General features: G+C 46.2%; 1 long non-coding RNA gene across 1 annotated transcript; it reads left to right on the top strand.

Annotated features, from left to right (window-relative positions):
- Window positions 1-1,334: 1,334 nt before the first annotated feature.
- On the top strand, window positions 1,335-3,207 carry LOC147107426 (uncharacterized). Its single transcript, XR_015080919.1, has 3 exons — window positions 1,335-1,409; window positions 1,583-1,691; window positions 2,996-3,207. It is a non-coding gene; the product is annotated as an uncharacterized LOC147107426 (long non-coding RNA).
- Window positions 3,208-5,089: the final 1,882 nt, after the last annotated feature.

The raw sequence follows: 5,089 nt of genomic DNA, 5'->3' as shown, positions 1-5,089 counted from the left end.
ATCTCTAATTGATTAAATTTATCTTTTGGTCGTATCTGGCTGTGTGATCCCGGGGTATGTGTCTGGTCGGCCCTGGAAGGCTCACTCACTTCCTGGCTAGGCTGGTCGGCCCTGGAGGGCTCACTCACTTCCTGGCTATGCTGCTCTTCTCTTGGTGAGCTGGGAATGGTAGGGGGACTATGTGTGGCTTCCTCCCTGGTAGTTATGCTGGGGTTTGTCAGTTGTATCGTGTGGCTGTGGTTCCCCGGGGTTAGTGTCTGGTTTGAACTGTGTGGCTCGTTCACCTCCTGACCAGGCAGATTTTCTCCTGGTAAGTTGTCAATGTTGGGGGGAGTGCGGGCCACTCTGGGGCTGTTCCTTCCCCCCTTAGTTAATTTTTTCAGTGTCCTGAAGGCCGTTGCAAATTTGTCGAGGTTGCCTTGCACTAATATTGTTCCGGTATTGTACGCGTTGACCGTCGTAGTTGAACTGTCTCCTGGTGTGTTAATTTTCATTATGGACCCATTTGCGGTATTTTCTAGCTTAACATTGGTATAGTGTGATTTTATTGCTGTGATCCAAGCCACTGGCTGATCTGAGTAGAAAATGAGGTTACTTTTTGTCCCATTGTTGTAACAGTCAGCAAAAAGTGTTTCTGGTTTTTCTCTCATCTGCTCATGCTTGATCGCTTTTATAGCTTTTTTTGCGGTGTTGGGGGGAATCTGGAAGCGGGGCTGTTGTGGATCTTCTGATTCGCTCATTTTTGGTAAAGTATTGTTGATCTTAGAATAAGCTTTTCTGGGGCCCCGGGTTTGGTGTTTCCCTCTCCCTGTTCGCGAACTTTCCCGGTCCCCCTCTCCGACCCCGTGGTCCCTGGGCCTCGGCTTCTGGGTTCACCCTTCTCAGGTCTGGGTCTGTGAGCCGCTGTTTCCCGGTGCCTTCGGGCTGTTCCCCTCCCCCTCAGAGGTCTCTGTGCCTCTGTCTCGGCCTGGCTCCTCGGGCCTTTCCCTGGCTTCAGTCTCCCTCCCTGGGCCCTGTACTCACAGTCTTGGTTTGCTTCTGGAAGCCTTCTGGTTGATCCCCTTCTCCTCAGAGGTCTCTGGGCCTGGCTCCTCGGGCCTTTCCCGGGCTTTCTAGCCCAGCCGCCGCTCGGGCTGTGCCTCGTTCGCCGTTCGGGTGCTGGACTGCGGTCGTCGCTCGGGTGCTGGACTGCGGCCGTCGCTCGGGTGCTGGACTCCCACCAATCTGGCTTGCAGGACGTCAAATGTCCATTTGACAAGAGCCTACGTGGTTGCTAGGTGATGGTGAGTATATAAAGGCCCTAGATAGGACACAGTCATTTTAAAAGTAAGTGTATTTCAGCCATTTCTGAACCTTTAACTTCATGTTTCATTTGCTGCTGATAGCTTTGAGTCTTTGTACCAATTATTGTAAGTTATTTATTTTTGCCCCAAACACAAAGGGGAATTCCCATTGGAAAACCCAATCTGGCATATTTGGAAGAAGAGGATTTGTATACTCTTGTCTAAATTCAATGTAAAGTTAACATGTACCTAGCAGATATACAAATTATCAGTAATAAACAATTCTTCTGTCTTTCTAGTGGCAAGTTACACAGTGCCATGAATGATGCCTGTTTACAGGTCACATGGCTCCCCTGTGCACTGGGATCACAGGAACAGACAATTTACCCTACAGCGAATCCTATGAGGGTGAGTAAGAAGTCTTGGCTCAGTTGGTAGCACCCTTGCCTCTGAGTCAGAAGGTTGTGGGTTTAAGTCCCATTCCAGGGATTGAGCATAAAATCTAGGCTGACACTTGAGTGCATTACTGAGGGAGTGCTGCTCAGTCAGAGGTGCTGTCTTTCAGATGTCAGCCCTCTCAGGTGGATGTAAAAGATCCCGACACTATTTTGAAGAAGAGCAGGGAAGTTATCCCCAGTGTCCTGGCCAATATTTATCCCTCAACTAACATCACTAAAATAGATTATCTGGTCATTTATTTCATCGCTGTTTGTGGGAGCTTGCTGTGCATGGATTGACTGCCGCATTTCCTACATCACAACAGTGACTACACTTCAAAATTACTTAATTGACTGTAACGTGCTTTGGGACGCCCTGCGGTTGTGAAAGGCGCTATATAAATGCAAGTTATTTATTTCTATGCGCGCTCTGACAGCTGCCATCAACAAAATGATTTAATTTCTTGATAGTGTTGACAGTGAAATTCACAGCATTGTAAGTTGACAAGCTTGTTCTGAAGCCACACTGGGAATCAGGCAGCAGAGTATGTTGCATTAGCTTCTCATTTGGATTGGATTCAAAATCTCTTGTTCAAGATGGCAGAAAGACATGTGCCTATAGTTATCATGCTCTAATTTACAGGGGAGAATCTGCACTCAGTACACTCGTGACGGAACTGGCCATGAAGGGAAGGAGCGGGTGGAAAACTGGGCGTTGACTCAGAGCACCAGAAGTGTTCTGGGACCGCATGGGCCAGTATTTCCCGATCGCTATTGGGCAGTACCTGAGACTCATTAAACCCACATCACTCTCTCTGCTTGTATAAAACAGTCTTGGAAACCGGTAAACATTGTTGGGTTTGTTGACCCTGCTATAGCTCCTATGGAGCTAGTAACTACCTCAGCCTTGGCCTGGTTATCTCTAATTTCTGGGACTTCGTGGCCCTCCTCTTGAGCCTGCTGCACGGTGACTGCTCTCCTGAGAGTATAATTGTACAGTGTACAGCGCACAATCATGGTGGAGATGTTTTGGGGCAGGATGCCCTGGACCTAACCAGACGGCGGAGCCTTTCTTTCAGTATGCTTGTTGCCTGTGCTCTATAATAAATGTCAACTTGCCTTTCAAGTGTCAGCTAGACTCAGCCGGTAGTGGAAAAGTGCTAGTTGTGGTGTCAGTGGGGTAGGTCTTGACTTTGTGCAATAGTGTAAAATGGGCGTTAGCGAGTCGGCAGCCCAATTTACATCTCTCCCCATTTCTATTTCCATTGTCTGCAGATTCCGGCAGACAAAATTCATGAACAGATGGCAAATGGTAAAATGTTCCCAAAAAGATCTCCCCCCCCTCTTAAGTGTACTTTTGTACAAAATCTTTGAAGAAGATTGCCTACCCACGGATCTCCATCGTCATCTGTGATACTGCCAAAAGATCTATTAGCAAGGGATGATGTATTGAGTACTGAAATAAAATAATATTTGCATGGCTCCTCATTAAATCGAAACATCTCAGAACACTTCATACAATGATTTGCTTTCGGAGTATATTGACGGCTGTAAATCAATTAACCCAGCAGCCATTCTGCACCAGCAATATCCCACAAAAAAGCAGTGAGATGAATGTCCAGTTAATCCATTGTCGTCTTGGTATTGGTGGGGGGAAGAATTTCACCTAGAGTGTAAGGGAAACTTCCAGCTATTCTTTGAATAATCCCATGGATGTACCTTTTCCATGGTGCCAACTGTTTCCTATATCGCAATAAGATCACTTCTCAGTTGCCTTCTTTCCGGGCTGAAAAGCCCAAGTTTCCTCATAGCTTAATCTCTCGAACTCGGGATCAGCTTTCTTGCTGTTCTCTGAACTGGCTCCAGTACTTGCATGTTTTCCCTTCCGTTTCGGCGACCAGGACTGGACACAGTACTCAAGGTGGGCCTGACCAAATACAGTTTGAGCATGATTTCCTCTGACGTACTCTACTGTTTTGCCTATATATCTCAGCATTCTGTTGGCTTTGTTGATGGCTACTCTGCATTGGTTGGACAGGATGAATTGAGTCTACTAAAACTCCTAGGTGTCTTTCATCTTCATTCTTAACTATTTCAGAACCATTCATGGAGTACATGGGGGTAATTTTGACTTTGGCCGATAGTGTAAAATGGGCAATATCGGATCAGTCGCCCATTATACATCTCAAATTTTCAGGAGAAATGTACAATGGACAGCTGATCCAACATCACCCAGTCGCCCAAAGTCAAAATTCCTCCCTCCCTCCAATTGTCACCCATTTTATCTTCCAAAGTAAATACTGCACACGTTAAATTGCACCTGTCATGGTTCTGTCCACTTCCTCCAGTAAGTGCAATACACATATTTCTGAGTCCTCCTTGTTGCACCATGGTGTCACCATTCAAACTGCCACTGTTGTATCCGTGTGTTAATAGAGACACTGAAGGCAGGAGTTAGTTTCACAGGTGTTTACTGAACAAAGTCTGGAGGTGAACTAACTGATACAACACAATATACAGGCTTATATAGCCCGAGTGGCCATTACCTGCATTACAGTACACAGGGGGCTCTTAAAGGCACATACACGACAATTCCTCCCCTTTTAGCCAACCAGTACATAATATTTTAAGTAATCATTAATTACATGTTACAAGAACAATAATCTACACATTGCTGCAGTTAATCAATTATAAGTCAGTCTCTCTGGAGGCTTCCTGACTCGGTCCGGATAACGCCTCGGTGGTGTAGTAGTTTCTGGTGGTGTAGTAGGTTCTTTTGGCAAGGCTGATTCGGCTTGAATGCCAGTGTCGGGTTCATCTGGTTCCAGTATCACCGGATCGGAGGTAGATATTATGGGTATCTCTACTTCATCATTAGGCTTATAGAGTTGTGGTGTAGGTTGTCCCTTGTCGGATGACTCTATGATCTGCTCAGCATGACGCCTTATTATGCTTTCTCCAATGTCCACGGTATACATCAGCGGTCCTAGTCGTGTGCAAATAGTTCCAGGCTGCCATTTCTCGGTACGGTAGTCCCGGGCCAAAACTTGTTGACCTATCTGGAAGGTTCTAGTTGGCCTTTCATTCATGCCTTGAAATTGCCAGTTCTCCACGTCCCTTCTGATGTTTGGCTTGATCAAATCCAGCCAGCATCTTAGGCTTCTATTGAAGAACATCATGGCGGGAGTTTGGTTTGTAACCATATGTGTTGCATTCCTGTATGCAAACAAGAAGTTATCTACCTTATGCTGAAGTTTTATGTCTTCATTACCCATGGCCTTTATGGCCTTCTTGAAGGTCTGGACAAACCTTTCAGCCAATCCATTGGTGGCGGGATGGTATGGGGCGGACGTGTAGTGCTTAACCCCA

Source organism: Somniosus microcephalus, chromosome 14 (genome assembly GCF_052327205.1).
Source record: "Somniosus microcephalus isolate GS21.2 chromosome 14, FLI_Smic_1.0, whole genome shotgun sequence".
Classification (NCBI taxonomy): Eukaryota; Metazoa; Chordata; class Chondrichthyes; order Squaliformes; family Somniosidae; genus Somniosus; species Somniosus microcephalus.
The sequence above is the reverse complement of the archived record's forward strand: the minus strand, read 5'-3'. Positions and strand labels throughout refer to the sequence as shown.